General features: G+C 41.6%; 1 protein-coding gene across 9 annotated transcripts in view; it reads left to right on the top strand.

The window, feature by feature from the left end:
• Positions 1-1,447: 1,447 nt before the first annotated feature.
• Positions 1,448-16,032, top strand: part of PHACTR4 (phosphatase and actin regulator 4) — a 75,473-nt gene continuing 60,888 nt past the window's right edge. For 4 of the 9 annotated variants that reach the window (XM_054691869.1, XM_037501441.2, XM_037501442.2 and 1 more), the window contains exons 1-3: positions 1,448-1,554; positions 2,081-2,179; positions 4,655-4,791. The gene's annotated coding sequence lies outside the window, so the exon portion shown is untranslated. The other 5 variants (XM_054691873.1, XM_037501443.2, XM_054691872.1 and 2 more) reach the window with 5 other exon arrangements.

Raw genomic sequence — 16,032 nt, forward strand, 5'->3', positions numbered from 1 at the left:
GAATATTACATTGTGTAAATATCTATTCACCCTTTGAAGGACATTTGTTTCTAGTCTTTGGCTAGTACAAATACAGCTGCTATGAATATTCAAGTCTCGGTGTAGATATATATTTTCATTTGTCTTGGGTAAATATATCTATAGTGAAATGTTTGGACCATATGGTAGGTGTATATTTAATTTTTAAAGAAACCTCCAAAAAGTAGAGGGACAATATACCTATGCAAAGTGCATAAAGTACATCAATCTTAAAAAATAAAACACCAGACTGTTTTTCCAAAGTAGTTCTATCATCTTACAATCCCACCAGCAGTGAATGCAAATTCTCGTTTTTCAACATTCTTGCTAACATTTGATATTACCAATCTTCTTAATACTAACCATTACCTGTGGGTGTGTAGTGTTATCTCACTGTGCATTTGCATTTCCCTAAGATCTCACCTGTGTTTATTTGCCACTAGTGAACCATTTATCTTCTTGGTAAAGTGTCCAAGTAATTTCTTTATGATTGTTTGTCTCATTGAGTTGAAAGAGTTATATATGTACTCTATATACTAGCCCTTTGTTAGATACAGTTTTTGCTATTTCATCCCAGTCTGTGGTTTGCCTCTTCACTTTCATAAGTATATGAAAGAGCAAAAATTTTAATTTTGGTGACGTGCAATTTATCATTTTTCTGATGGGTTGTGTGTTTGAAGATCACATAGATTTTTCTCCTTTGTTTTCCTCCATAAGATTTGTAGCCTTAGGTTTAATTTACATCGTAACCACAATGGGTTTGGCACTTAGGAAGATCCTCTGGCAGCAGCAAAGAAGGAGTTGGGAAGAGCCTGGGTAACTGAGACTAGGAGAGAGATGATGGTGGCTCCCTCTGGGTGATGGTGATGGAGGAAACGGCAAGGAACTGAGATGTTTGGGATGTAGGATGACTTAATGGACTGAAAATCTCAAGAGGGATACCTCCCTCTTTCCTGGGGACCACCCTGTTACAATACCTGAGTTTCTTCCTCATGCACAAATCAAGGGCAACTTGCTTCTAAGTTTTTTTGCACTTCTAACCTTCTCTCTGTCTCTCTCTGTATTTTTTAATTCTTTAGAGAGATTAGAGTTGAAATTTGGCCAGACAAGAACTGGACGCATTTGCTCAACACCGCTCCTGAATCTGTACACATTGCTTGAACCCAAGACTGAACTTTCTTCCCAAGTCCAAAGGCCTTTGCCCATCTCGGTACCAGGAAAGGTGCCCCAGCGCTTTTACGTGCAGGACATGGGCAGCAGGAGGCGCATGCCCAGAGAGGTCGTGTGGGACCTCGGGCCCGGAGAGCAAAGGGCGAGAAGTTCCCTCCATTTTGTCCGGCCGGGGCACAGCTGGCCCCTGCTGAAGACTACAAGTCCCGTGAGCCCCCGCGGCGCCACTTCCTCCCCCCCACTGTCCGGCCGGCTCCTTTCCCCCCTCCCGGGGCCGAAGGGCTCCGGCTGCAGCCAGGAGGCCTCCGGCCAGGTAGGATTTCCGGGGGAAGCCGCGGCGGAGGCTGAGTCGGCGGCGGCGACCCGGTGAGTTCGGCGAGCGAGGGAAAGTGGGCGGGAAGTGCGCGGGGTCCCACTGCGGGCGCCTCTTGGGCTCGGGCCGCGCTCCTGGCTCAACGAGGGGGTCGCGGTCCGGTCTGGGGGTGCGGCCGGGGCCGCGGTCGCGTCGAGCCGGGGCGGGGCGGGGCGGGCCGGGGCCGCCGCCTTCTCCTCCGCCCCCCGCAACGGTCGGGTCGCGGCTGCTGCGCGCCCCGCGCGGGCGCCCCCTCCCCGCCCCCGAGAGCTGGCGGGGCCTTTCTGTCGGGCTGCTTTGCGCCCCTTTGTGCGGGCGTGTGGAGGCGCCTCCTCGAGGGAGCCCGCCGGGCCGGTCCCTGGGGATCCGGTTGCGGTAATCGGATCGGGTCAAAGTCCAGTTTTTCAAATCTTTCCTGCCTCAAACCTCCGCATCCCAGCCCGAGGCTTCGGAACCTGGCTGAGGCAGGAGGGAGCTGTGTAGAAAACCTCGCGGTTATTGTCTGACGGGTCACTAATCTGCAGGCGTTTTTCTCGGTAGGTGGATGGGCCTCTGGAAAAGAAGTGAGTCCCCTCCTCGGGAAGGGATCGAGTTTGCTGCGGTTGTCTGGACGGGTCGCATCTGTGGTCGGGGACCAAGGTACATATGCGGATGGGCTGAAAGGTAGTTCATGCGCCTCTGGAAACTCCGAGGAGAGAAAGTGATTTATAGGACGGCGAGCTGCCTTTTCATTCATTGAATGCAGAAAAAGACTCCAGAACTTAAACCGGCCGCCCCGTTCCTCGTCTCCCGTCCCCTACAGATCAGCTGCTTAAAACAAAACAAACAAACAAACAAACATCGAAAGAAAACTTCTATTAATATAAGGGTCTGCTTTATATAGAAACTAGAAACCCAGTGACTTCTAGAAAACAGCAGCAGGGGCTAGTTCGTCAAGTGGTAGAAAAGAAGCCAGTTTAAGGGAGGAGAGGTAGTGCATTCTTACTGCAACCTGTGAGTTGTTTGGAATTGATGGTAATTGTTTAGAGAGTGATAACTTTGTGTCCCGTTGGAGGACTGTATTGTTAAATCAGCTTAAAGTTTTCTAAAGGCCATTGCAAAAACGCCTTTTGTAAAAAAAAAAATGAGTATTTCAAGTCTGAAATTGAAATTATTGTATAGGGATGGAGCTCTCTCATGCAGTTGTTCTTCAATTTTTAATCCAGGAGTCAGTGAGGGTTGTTTGTTTTTCTGGCAGTGCTGTAAAGAAACATCCACTAAATGCTGTAGACGTTTTTAAAAACAGAACAGCAGTGGCTAATGAGTGGCTGTTGCTTATTTGTTTAGGCATTACAATGCTACACTTATTTTCTGAAAACAGCTCAGATACATTATGCAATTTAATTCTCCCTGCAATCTGTGAGATAGTTGTTCTTTCATTGTAAGGCTAACTTTAAAACTTCTAATGTTACATTCTAAAACATGTTGACATACTTGCCCAAGATCACACAGTATCCATAGAAAATAGGCACGTAAACCATGCTGTGAATTCAGTGCTCTTGCCATTACTTTACACTTGTTGTAGTTACTCATCTTTACCATCACCAACAGTGTGATTTGCTGAAATTTAAATATGGGGAACGGGGGAATTATTTTCCATTCAGAGTAAACTTATAAGGTCCTGGAGTTTCTAGAACCGTAAACAATGTTTTACGGAACCATAGGGCATGCCAAACATTGGTCGATCACCTTGTATGATGTGCCTAGGCAAAATGGCAATTTAATGAGCCCTGGGGGAAGGGTGGTGAGTTAGTAACTGGGCTGTGGTTTTGACTAATCTTTGCTTAAAGGTTTATTAAGAAATCTTTTGTAGAATATGTATATACAGTAGCTTTGGATGCTGAAACATCGAAGAAACAACTGAAGTTCAGACATTTTTCTAGGCAGAGAATCCAGACTCAAGAATTGCTTTCTTTAGTTTGTGCTTTTAGTTAAAAAAAGCAAAACCTGCACTTTTTTGGGTTTATGTCAGTACATGCCATGAATGTGACATCAGAAATAGAAACCTACTTCTCCGCACTTAAACTCATCTTAGGTAAGCACTTAAATTCATCTTAGGTAAAATGCATAACATGTCAATGGAATTGAGTCAATAAAATTAGTCCAACCTTTCTAACTAGTAGAAGCCTGTTTTAAATCTTTCTTTTAATAAGCCATCGTAATGGGAAGAAACTTTTTTGCTCTTGTGTTTTTTGCTGTTGGTCTGCTTTATTTCCAAATCAGCTCATCCATCCATTTAACCAGTAAATATTTGTTGAAAGCCTATTATGGTCTAAGCACTGTAGTGACCCTGAGAACAAAGCAGTAGAAACAAAATTCCCTGTTATGTCTTACAAACTCTTAAGGGTGGAGTGGGAAGAGGGAGGAGTTAGACAGTAAATAAGTACTAAATAAATAAAATCCCCTCTTCTTTACTATGCAGCCTTGAGCACTAGCCTCTTTGAACTTTAGTTTTTTCTTCTTTAACACTCTTCCTAGCATGTGGAATTGTTTCCAGAGGTGAGTAAGATAAGCATTTAGTTGTATTATATTCTTCATTTTCCCATAGCAAGTTATTAATACACTATTAGAGAAGAAAAAGGCGTTGGGGTAAAGTTGTAAAGAAAGAGACAAAAAGTGAACAGATAGAATAGATGGATTCTTTCATCTGAGAGATTCTGATGTCCCATGGCAGAAGATTCTGTGACTGTTGGTCACATCTTCACATGGACTACTGTAAACCTTTTTTACAGCACTTCTCAAATAAGACCAGTCATCTTTGTTCTGTATTGTCATAGTTAACTCTAAGTGGTAGGGACTTTGTCCCACTCTGCATGCTTACCACTTGACACATAGCTCCTGGTCAGCACTGGTACTTTATAAATGTTTGTTGAATGCATGAATGAATACAAAATTGGGCAGGGGCAGTTGAGGTGAATACCAGAATACAAATGCAATGCCAAAATGATTCTGTTTTGAAGGGTAATTCCTTATAACTTCAGGATAGATGATAGGGTTTAGGAGAGATGTTTAGAGAATAAGTGCTAAAAAGAGGCAGATCGAGGACCTTTGTTTTGTTTTGTTTTGATTTTAAAGGATGAGAGAGATTTGACGTATTTGAAGGTAAAGGAAAAGGAGCCAGTGGAGAGATAGATGTTGAAGATCTACACAAGAGAAAGGGGAGATAATAAAGAAGCCTTGGGAAGAAATAAAACCTTAAAGCACATGAAGAGGTGAGCCTTGAAAGCGAAACATTAGAAAATGGGATAAATTATTTTTGGAAGTCATGGAGATTGGAGCAGTTACTAAAAGCTTATTCTGTATCTAGACATTTCATTTTATTTTACAAAAATTCTGTAGAGTGGATGGGCATTCCCATTTGACAGTTGAAAAAATTATAACTTGGAAATTAATACAACTTAAAGACACCGTATAAGTCATGTAATATATATTTCAATTCCAAAGTCTAAGATTATGACTTCTGCATTAGATGGTTTGTTAATGTCTGTTGCCCTCTTTTTTTTTTTTAAATCTTTTCTGAACAAAGTACTGAGTTAGCTGCAGAATGCTAAAAGGTTAAAATGGGCTAGATGACTTCAGAGAATGTTGAAGGTTTGGAATAGCAGCCTTGGAAAAGGTAAGAGAGCAACCAGAGATGAGTAAAAATGCTGCTGAACAGCAGTTAGGACCCAGCTGAGGGCCAGTAGTGTACCTCTTCTGTCTCCTATTCTCTGTGCACAGCATTTCTGGGACAGTCCTGATGTGGGCCTTAGAAGACTCCTTGCAGTATCTTATAATGGAAAGCTCTGGTGCCACTGCTTTCAGCAAGTCTCAAGTCTTGTGGTTCAGTTTTCTCATCTCTGAAGGGGTCTATCGGATTAGTTGCTCTCTCAAATTCTAGGATTTTACGATTTATAATCAGAAATATTCCCTAGGGAGGGGAGATTCCAAGGGGCTTTAGGAGATAGGAAGTAAGTATTTTTCCTGGCTTTTTGATTTTTAGGGATGAGATGGTTGAAACTATACAGCTTTCAGATTCGATCTTGGTTTTCAGTTTAACTTCTCTATTATGATGTTAAAGCACCAGTTGTTTGTCTTGATCTGAAACTTCTGACATATTTACTCATAATGCATTTACTACCTTTAGAGTCTGATCACTGGCATTCTAGTTCTAACTCTATTGCTTCCTATGAATATCCAAGTCAGCAAATCTCATTTAATACTAGTTTTCTCATTTATAAAATGGGGATGCAACCATTTACTCAAAGGTGTCAGATAAGATGATGTATGTGTGAAGTCATCATAAACTATAGTGTTTAACATGAGAAAAGACATTATTATGCCTGCCAAAGGAAAGGGATCAGTGCTATATGGGGGAAGCACTGGTTTAAAGTACATCCATCGATTTCAGAAACCTCTCAGTGCGTTGAATTTAGAAATTTATATTTGTAGTAGATGATGTTGCTGGATGTTTTTCAGGTGTTCATTTAAGATAAGCATAATCTTGACTAATATGTGTGACTTAAAAAAAACTCCATTATTTGTCTTCATCTCTCAAATGTGAATTTACTAGCCGTATTCCCAGGAGTATTTTTATTTTTATTTTTTTTAAAGATTTATTTTTATTTATTTATACAAGCACTGGGTACAGTCAGAAGCGCGGCAGGGTGAGAGAATTCACCGAGCCAGAGCGGGGAGCAGAGCAGGCAGAAGGACCAAAGTACACTGCTGAGGGGAGCAGCGGGCGGCAGGAGAGGTCTGCGCGCCATGCAGGACCCTCCTCCGGTGGCCGGGGAGCAGCCGGGGATTGAACCAGTGCTGCAGAGGCTGCAGGCAGCTTCGCAACCCAGCGCTCAACCGCTGTGCCACCAGGGAGGCCCACCAGGAATATTTTTAAATAGATGTTGATAATATTTTTATTTGAAAGTAGGGGCCTCCCTTGTGGTGCAGGGGGTTAAGATACAGCACTATGAAGCTATTCGCAGCCACTGCAGCACGAGTTCAAGTTCGATCCCCAGCCAGGGAGGTGACCCACATGGTGCAGCAGACCTCTCCTGTCTCTCCTACTGCTCCCCTCAGCAGTGTATTTCAGTCAATCCGCCTGTTCTGCTCCCCACTGTGTCTCTGGTGAATCCTCTCACCTCCCACACCTCCGGCCTGTATCCTAGTTTTTGTATGCATAAATAAATAAATCTTTAAAAAAAAAAGTAGGTAACATTTTTATGATTGTCTGATAGAACTGAGTGTATTGCTTGGTTTGTTGCCTCTATGAACGGCTGATTCTGATGGAACTCAAGATACTTAATCTTTTTCAGAGAACTCCCCTATCCTGCCTATATCTTGCACTTGCCATCTATTCTGTAGTTAATGACCAGTGTATTCCATTCTCCCTACCCAGCTTGCTTACTCTCTTTGCATGTCAAAAATTGATGTAGGGCCTCCCCAGTGGCGCAGCAATTGAGTGCTGGGTTGCAAAGCTGCCCGCAGCCTCCACGGCGCCGGTTCAATCCCCGGCTGCTCCCCGGCCACCGGAGGAGGGTCTCACATGGCGCGCAGACCTCTCCTGCCGCCTGCTGCTCCCCTCAGCAGTGTGCTTCGTCAGTCTGCCTGTTCTGCTCTCCGCTCTGGCTCTAATGAATTCTCTCACCCTCCCACGCTTCTGACTGTGCCCAGTGTTTGTATAAATAAATAAAAATAAATCTTTAAAAAAAAAAGTTTAAAAAAAAATTGATGTAAAAGATTAAAGATTCTTCCTTAACAGTAGTGATCCCCAAAGCACCCTTTCCACATCACTTGCTGAGTGCTTTTCCTTGTGTGATGGTGTTACCTCTTTGTTTTCCCACTACATTGTACCTGTTTATGAAAATATATAAAACGGAGTTAAGGATTCCTGTGTTCTTGGTTCAGCTTATTTAACTACTACAAATAATGCTGCCACATAGATCTATGTACATGTAACTTTTTTTTTTAAGATTTATTTATGCATACAAGAATTGGGGTACAGGCCAGAGATGTGGGGGGTGGGGTGAGAGGATTTACCAGAGACAAGAGTGGGGAACAGAACAGGCAGATTGACTGAAATACACTGTTGAGGGGAGCAGCGAGTCAGGAGAGGTCTGCTGAGCCATGTGGGTAGCTTCCTGGCTGGGGATAGAACTCGTGCTGCAGTGGCTGTGGACAGCTTCATAATTTGCATGTTAACCCCTTGCAACACCAGGGAGGCCCCTACATGTCACTCTTTCTAATGAAATTTTTGGATCAATGGGTATATGAACATTTATCAAATTGTTTGCCAACATCAGTATTCTAATTTGCATTGCTACTAACAGTATACGGTATTTTGTTTATTCACAACCAATCTTACTAATAATGGATTTTAATATTTTATAATAAACATTTCAGTTTATTTTATTTTTTTAAAGATTTATTTATACAAGAACTGGGGTACTGGCCAGATGCGCGGGAGGGTGAGAGGATTCACCAGAGACAGAGTGGGGAGCATAACATGCAGACAGACCGAAGACACTGCTGAGGGGAGCAGTGGGTGAGGCAGAAGAGGTCTGCTGTGCCATGTGGTTTGCTTCGTGGCTGGTGGGGATCGAACCGGCACTGTAGAGGCTGCAGACAACACCACCAGGAAGGCCCATTTCAGTTTGTTTTTTAAAAGATTCATTTTATTTATGCATGCATGCAAGAGCTGGGTGTAGGCCAGATGTGCAGGAGAAGATTCACCAGAGACAGTGTTGAGAGCAGAACAGGTGAATCTACAGAAATACACAGCTGAGGGGGGCAGTGTGCAAGACAGGAGAGGTCTGCTGCGCCATGTGTGTCACCTTCCTGGCTGGGGATCGAACTCATGCAGCAGTGGCTGTGGGATAGCTACATGGTGCTGAGACATAACCCCTTGGGCTGCCAGGGAGGCCCATATTTCAGCTTAATAGTAATAAATAGTACATAATTACTTTTACATTCTAATTATTAGGAAAGTCATTTTTTTATATAACTAAATTCTCTTCTTGCTTTTTGCTCACTTATATAGGTCTTTATGGTCTTAGACACTTTTGTAAGCCCTTTATTATGAATATTAATTTATTTTCAAGTTTATTGCCCCCAGTCTGTATTGTTCTTATTTTTTGTTTTGTTTTGTCCAGAAACCTATGTATTTCATGCCATAGCCCATTACTGTTCCCTTTGTAATATCTTACATTTCTTCTGGTTATTAGTAAGTTATGGAGAAAATACTTCATCTCAACTTCTATTACTTTTAGTTTTCTTTTTTTTTTTTTTAAAGATTTATTTATTTATTTATGCAAGCACTGGGTACAGTCAGAAGCACGGGAGGGTGTGAGAATTCACCAGAGCCAGAGCGGGGAGCAGAGCAGGCAGAAGGACCGAAGTACACTGCTAAGGGGAGCAGCGGGCGGCAGGAGAGGTCTGCGCGCCATGTGGGACCCTCGCCCAGTGGCCGGGAATCGAACAGGCGCTGCAGAGGCTGCCGGCAGCCTCGCAACCCAGGGCTCAACCGCTGAGCCACCGGGGAGGCCCCTAGTTTTCTTTTTTTTAACTTTCAGAAAAGTTGATTTTTCTTATTCAAAATTAAGTTTTTTCACAGTGCTATTCAGTTTTTCCTGGTAGCATTTGTTTTGTGAGCACATTTTGAGCTCTGGGAGACTCTAAATTCAAAATGTGCTTATTAATTTTGATACTAATATCCACCTGTCATTAGTAATTAAAGACCATACCTTTTATAAGGATATCAAGGCTATAAAATATAATAAAGTATCTTTCTCACATTGGTGTTGATATTATTTCATCATTTACCTTATGATAGCATTCATAGAGAAACAGTTGTTTTCTTGGTGAGTTGATTATTGAATATGAGGTACCACATTATCGATTAGGATATTAGTGCACCCTTGCCTTATGTATTGAAAGATGACACAGCATATCTTACAAAGAGGTGATAGCTCTAAGACTGAGGATTTTAGCAACAGTTTTCATATATTTTATGACTTACATGACATTAGGTAAAAGAGAAATGTCTTCTGGGGTAACATCTTTATATAATTGGAAAAGGGACTTCATCCTTCTCCTGTAACCACCAACCACTAAAGAATATTCTGTTAAATGACTATACCTTTTCATACTGTAACATAAGATAAATCTGTCACTTTACAACTACATTAATCATGTTCCTTTCACTTTTTTTTATTGTAGTAAATGTACCATTTTAACCTTTTTTAAGTGGCTTTAAACTGTCTTCAGGGTGATTATGTTAAGGAATTAATAACAAAAGATTTAGAGGGTTTGGTAAATATTTTAGCTTGTGTTAGTGCTTTTGGAGGATAGAACAGAAAAAAATATATTAAAGAGCAGTCGTTGAGCAACTTCTTCCTTTTAACTATAAAAGATTAAAGGGTTAACCTCCTAAACATTAATTATGTTAAATATATATCATATTAAATTCCTGTAAATAGTGAACCTAAGTGTTTCATGAAAAAATATTCTTTTTTTTTTTTTTAAGATTTATTTATGCATACAAGAGCTGGGGTACAGGCCAGAAGTGTGGGGGGTGAGAGGATTCACCAGAGACAGAGCAGGGAACAGAACAGGCAGACAGTGAAATACACTGCTGAGGGGAGCAGTGGGCGAGACAGGAGGGGTCTGCTGTGCCATGTGAGTTGCTCTCTGGCTGGCTGGGGATTGAACTCATGCTGCAGAAGCTTCATAGTGCTGTGCTTAACCCCTTGCGCCGTCAGGGAGGCCCAATATTCATATTTTAAATCACTATGATCCAGGGATACACAAGACTGCTTTTAAAAAATAAACCCATTTAACTCAGTCTTTTGATCATTTATACTGAGCTCTATTATAAAAGGGAAAGAAGGAAAAGGACACTTGCATAGACACAAGTGGGCAGAAAGAGCTGCCCCGAAAGGGACGGGTTTGCATGGTTGCAGGCAGCCATCCTTGAGGAACGCGGCCTCTGCTGAGGGAGGTCAGTGAAGAAAAGCACTGGCATGGTAACAGGAGGGGGAGTTGGTGGTGCTACAAAAGGAAAAGACTGGTGAAAAGAAGCATCCTTTAAAAAAGAATGTAGAATTAAAAATTCAGGTGGTATAGGGGGTTGAGCGCCACTCTGTGAAGCTGTCCGCAGCCTCTGCAGCGCGGGTTTGATACCCAGCCAGCCAGGGAGATTCCCACATGGTGCAGCAGACCTCTCCTGCCTCGCCTGCTGCTCCCCTCAGCAGTGTCTTTGGTCCGTCTGCCTGTTCTGCTCCCCACTCTGTCTCTGGTGAATTCTCTAACCCTCCTGCACCTCTGACCTGTACCCCAATTCTTGTATAAATAAATAAATCTTTAGAAAAAAATTCAGGTAGTATAGAAGTACATAAAATAAGCAAAAGTCCTTACCATCTTTGGGCTGTCTCTCTTATTCCCATTCCTATACCTTCCAAACTTCCACCAAGAGTTACCTCTGACTAGCACAGTTGGTGGATATCCTATTCTTACCTTTCATTACGCCAACTTAATTCTTTTTCTTCATTCAGCAATATGTTAAATGTATACCCACTATTTCAGAACACAGTATATAACCTTCATTCTTTTTAATGCCCACATAGTATTCTATGTGTGGAAAAGTCCATATTTCAATTATTTTCCTGTTGACAGACATTTCAGGCATCTCCAGTTTTTTCCATTATAAATAATGCTGCTTCAGTATCTTTGTGAGTAGAGCTAGTATTTCTATATTTTATTAGTGAAATTGCTGAGTAAAAAGTTTACAAATTTTGTGTCCAAAACACCTTCAAAAAGATACCCTCATTGCCTTTTGATTCAATGTATGTACTTTTCTGTATCATTTATTATATAGCATCATTTATATTAGTATCATTTATTCATTTATTGAATACCACTAATGAGATCTGTATTTTTCCTGAAAGAATGTTCTTTATAACTCACTAATGATATTTCTTGAGAGTATTTTTGCTTATCAGTCAGCCACACCTCTATTTTAAAGAGCTGAATCATACCTCTTAGGGATCAGCAGAATCATGTTTAACTGGCAGAAGGTCACAGACTCATTTTTAGGTCTTTACCATTAAGTATTATGTTTGATGTTGGTTATGTGTGCTTTTCGGAAACACACTTATTTTTTATTTATTTTTTTAAAGATTTATTTATTTATACAAGAACCAGGGGTACAGGCCAGATGTGCAGGAGGGTGAGCGGATTCACCAGAGACAGTGGGGAACAGAGCAAAACAGACTGACGAAATACACTGCTGAGGGGAGTAGCGGGTGAGACAGGAGAGGTCTGCTGTGCCACGTGGGTTGCTCCCTGGCCAGGAATCAAACTCATGCTGCAGTGGCTGTGGATAATTTCATAGGTTGCGTCTTAACCCCTGCACCACCAGGGAGGCCCCTAAAGGAAAGAACATTTCAAACAAAGAAACTGAGAGGATATGTTCTCACTGATCCTCACCAAAGAGCCTGGGTTCTAAAGGATTTACTTCAGGAAGAAGGAAAAAAATGCTTCTTGGAATGGAGATCTGAGACGCAAAGAGGAATGCTGAGCAAGGAACATAGTGTATATTTGTGAAAGTTTTAAGGATTGACTTAATAAAACAATAACAGTGTCTTGTTTGTACATGTAAAGATGGAAATTACTCAAATATAATGGGGAAGACTTTTGAAGCAAAAGCATACCAAAAATTCTTGTGTAAGTAAGGAGGGAAATAAGGGGTGGGGGGAGGGGAGGAAAAGAGAAGTAAAAATATTAACTTTAGACTTCAGGTTAAATGTTTAGTCTTTCAGGAGTAACAATAAAAGGATAAAAATTAAGTAAATAGAAATTAGTAGAAAACGGAATGAGAAAAAAAATTTAACAGAAGGCAAGAAAGGAGGAAAAAAAAACAAAAGTAGAACAAAGGGAACTGGAAAATAAGATGGTAGAAAGGAATCTAAATATCTCTTATGCACGATAAAAATAAACTAGATCAAGCTAGTTCCCCAAAAAGCGTTCTAAAAGACACAGATGATCCAAGTAGAGAATGAACAAGACCTGAATAAATGGGAGAGACATAGTATTCATTTACTGTAAAATACAGTTTTCCTCAGCTGAATTTTAGAATGAATGTAATTCTAATAAAAATTCCAACCCTTTTTTTTTTTAAATTCATGGGATTTGACAGGTTGATTCTAAAATGTATAGGTAGCATGGGCCTCCCTGGTGGTGCAAGGGGTTAAGATGCAACCTATGAATCTATCCGCAGCCTCTGCCTCACGGGTTCTATCCCTGGCCAGGGAGCTGCCTTCGTGGTGCAGCAGATCTCTCCTGTCTTGCCCGCTGCTCCCCTCAGCAGTGTATTTCAGTACATCTACCTGTTCTGTTCCCCACTCTGTCTCTAGTGAATCCTCTCACCCCCCACACCTCTGGCCTGTATCCCAGTTCTTGTTTGCATAGATAAATAAATCTTTAAAAAAAAAAATAATAAGGACCTCCCTGGTGGCGCAGGCAGTTGAGCGCAGCGCTGTAAAGCTGTCCGCAGCCTTTGCAGTGCCGGGTCAATCCCAGCCGGCCTCCGAACAACCACATGACGAGCAGATCTCTCTTGTCTCGCCCGCTGCTCACCTCAGCAGTGTATTTCATCAGTCGGCCTGTTCTGCTCCCACTCTGTCTGGAAAATCTTCTCACCCTCCCGCGCATCTGGCCTGTACCCTGGCTCTTGTATAAATAAAATAAATCTTTAAAAAATAAAAAAAAAATTAAAAATGTGTAGGTAGCAGGCAAGACACTTCTGAACACGAGATGGGGGAACTTGTCTTACCTGATTATACAAGACTTAAAATAAAGCTGTAATTATGAGTCTGTGGTTTTGGCCCTGGGATCCAAAGCAGAACTATAGAATAGAGTGCTGGGAAACAGACCTGTGAATACAGGGAAACCTGGTTATGTTGTAAAAGTGGCACTGTAGATTAGTGGAGAAAGGATAAATTATTCAGTAATGGACAGATCATCATTAGTCATAAGGAAAAAAAAAAGAGACCCATCTGATACCACGATATACAAAAATCAACTCCAGTTCCATTGATGACCCAAATGTGAAAACTTCATTATGTTTAGAAGAAATTATAAGAAACTGTAATATCTCAGGTTGGTTAAGAGTTTTTAAATCAAAAAAACGGGGGCTCCCTGGTGGAGCAGGGGTTAAAGACACAGCACCATCAAGCTATCACCAGCCATTGCAGCACAAATTTAATCCCCAGGCAGGGAGCTGACCCATAAGGTGCAACAGACCTCTCCTGTCTCACCCGCTGCTCCCCTCAGCAGTGTATTTCAGTAGATCTGCCTGTTCTGCTCCCCACTCTATCTGGTGAATCCTCTCTCATACATACACACATACACACCTCTGGCTTACAGCCCTGTCTTGCATGCATAAATAAATCTTTTAAAAAAATTTGCTAAATCAAAAAATCTAGCCTATAAAGGAAAAGATTGGAAATTTTGTTATTTTGTTATATTCTCTTTAAGATGATTATTGATTTTTTAGATTGTACCCATATTTTTTATGTTTTTGTTAAATTTCTGATATCTACTTAAAAGAATATGAAGACACATACTTGTGTACCAAGCACAGATTAAGAATAAAAATATTACCAGTAGAGTTTAGGTTCCATCCACACTTACCCCTGATGATTGCATTTCCTTTCTCTTGCTCAGTTTATTTATGTATTTATTTTTTTAAAGATTTATTTATTCATGCATACAAGAACCAGGGTACAGGCCAGACGCGCAGGAGGGTGAGAGGATTCACCAGAGACAGAGCAGGGAACAGAACAGGCAGATCTGCTGAAATACACTGCTGAGGGGAGCAGTGGTCGAGATAGGCGAGGTCTGCTGCGCCATGTGGGTTGCTCCCCAGCTGGCCCGGATGGAACCTGTGCTGCAGAGGCTGTGGACAGCTTCACAGCGCTGTGTTCAACCCGCTGCGCCACCAGGGAGGCCCCTCTTGCTCAGTTTAAATCACTCTGCTGAAATTGATGTTCATCATTCTTTATAGTTTGGAGAAAGTATAAATTATTGAGTAATGGACCGATCTTCATTAGTCCATAAGGAAAAAAGATAAGTGTGTCTTTATAGCTTTGTGTTACATATGTACTTGTCCCTAAACACTGTATCTTGTTTGGCATGTCATCTAAATGATCTCTTGCTACATTAATTCTTCTGCTATTAAATTTATTCAGCATAATATTGGTACATTTATTCATGTTGATAAGGGTATCTGCAGTTCATTTACTGTTGTATTTGACATTCATATCAGAATTTAAAAATGCAAAGTATTTCAAAAGTGATAAATAATAAATAAGGCTACCTAGTGAAATTTTCATTTCAAATATTATATTTTCATCTCCAGAAAACCTGTTATTCTTTTTTTATAATTTTCCTTTTTTAAAAAAATGTTTATATATGCATGCAAGAGCTTCGGTGTAGGCCAAAGGTGCAGGGGTGGTGAGATGATTCACCAGAGACAGAGTGGGGAGCAGAACAGGCATAGTGACTGAAATACACTGCTGAGGGGAGCAGTAGGCAAGACACATTGCTGCACCGTGTGGGTCAGCTCCCTGGCTGGGGATTGAACTCGCACTGCAGTGGCTGCAGGATAGCTTCCTAGTGTTGAGATTTAACCCTTTGTGCCACCAAGGAGGCCCATAGACAGATTTTTCTTAAATCCTTTGAACCAGTAAATTTTTCTGTCTTTGCTGAAATTGCTAAGTACACTTGTTGGTATCTACTTTCATTGTTCCTACAGGTGATTTAAAGCATTGCCCAGCCATCCCTTCTGCCTGCATTGGTCAAGGTCAGCCAGAGGTGGGACAATAGCACTTCCTCAGACCGCTGTGTATGTGCACAGCCTGTAAATGCATGTGTCCTTTTGGCTTTTTAGGAATATGTCAGATTCCCAAAGCCTGTTACTAGATTTCTCCATTCCTGAACACTTAAGCATTTTGGCCTATTAGCACCCAGCTGGTATCACTGCCTTAGAGAATTGGGAGGCTAAGCAAATTGCCACTGACTGTTTTTGAAAAATGCGCTAAGGATAGGGCAGTTTACACAGAGTAAGTGCTGAGTCAGCAAATGAAGATAACTTTGAGAGTGGAGCTTCTTGTTGCTGAGTCAGATCAAATGGTAACATTGGGACTTAGGTTCTCCTCATTTATTTTGCCCCCTCTAGTGGCTGCTGGAAAGCTATTAATAGTTTTCACAGCTAAATGTATTCGTGACTCTCTTGGTTTTTAAGGCTACTCAAAGCTGGGGAGGTGGAAATGGGAATCAGGCAAGTTAAAATGTCGTAAAATTCAGGTGCAGGGGGTTAGGACAGCAACCTATGAGGCTGTCCACAGCCACTGCAGAAAATGGGTTCGATTCCCAGCCAGGGAGCTACCCACATGGCACAGCAGACCTCTTCTGAA

This window comes from Talpa occidentalis, unplaced genomic scaffold, assembly GCF_014898055.3.
Source record: "Talpa occidentalis isolate TD23 unplaced genomic scaffold, MPIMG_talOcc4v2.1 talOcc4.9, whole genome shotgun sequence".
Classification (NCBI taxonomy): domain Eukaryota; kingdom Metazoa; phylum Chordata; class Mammalia; order Eulipotyphla; family Talpidae; genus Talpa; species Talpa occidentalis.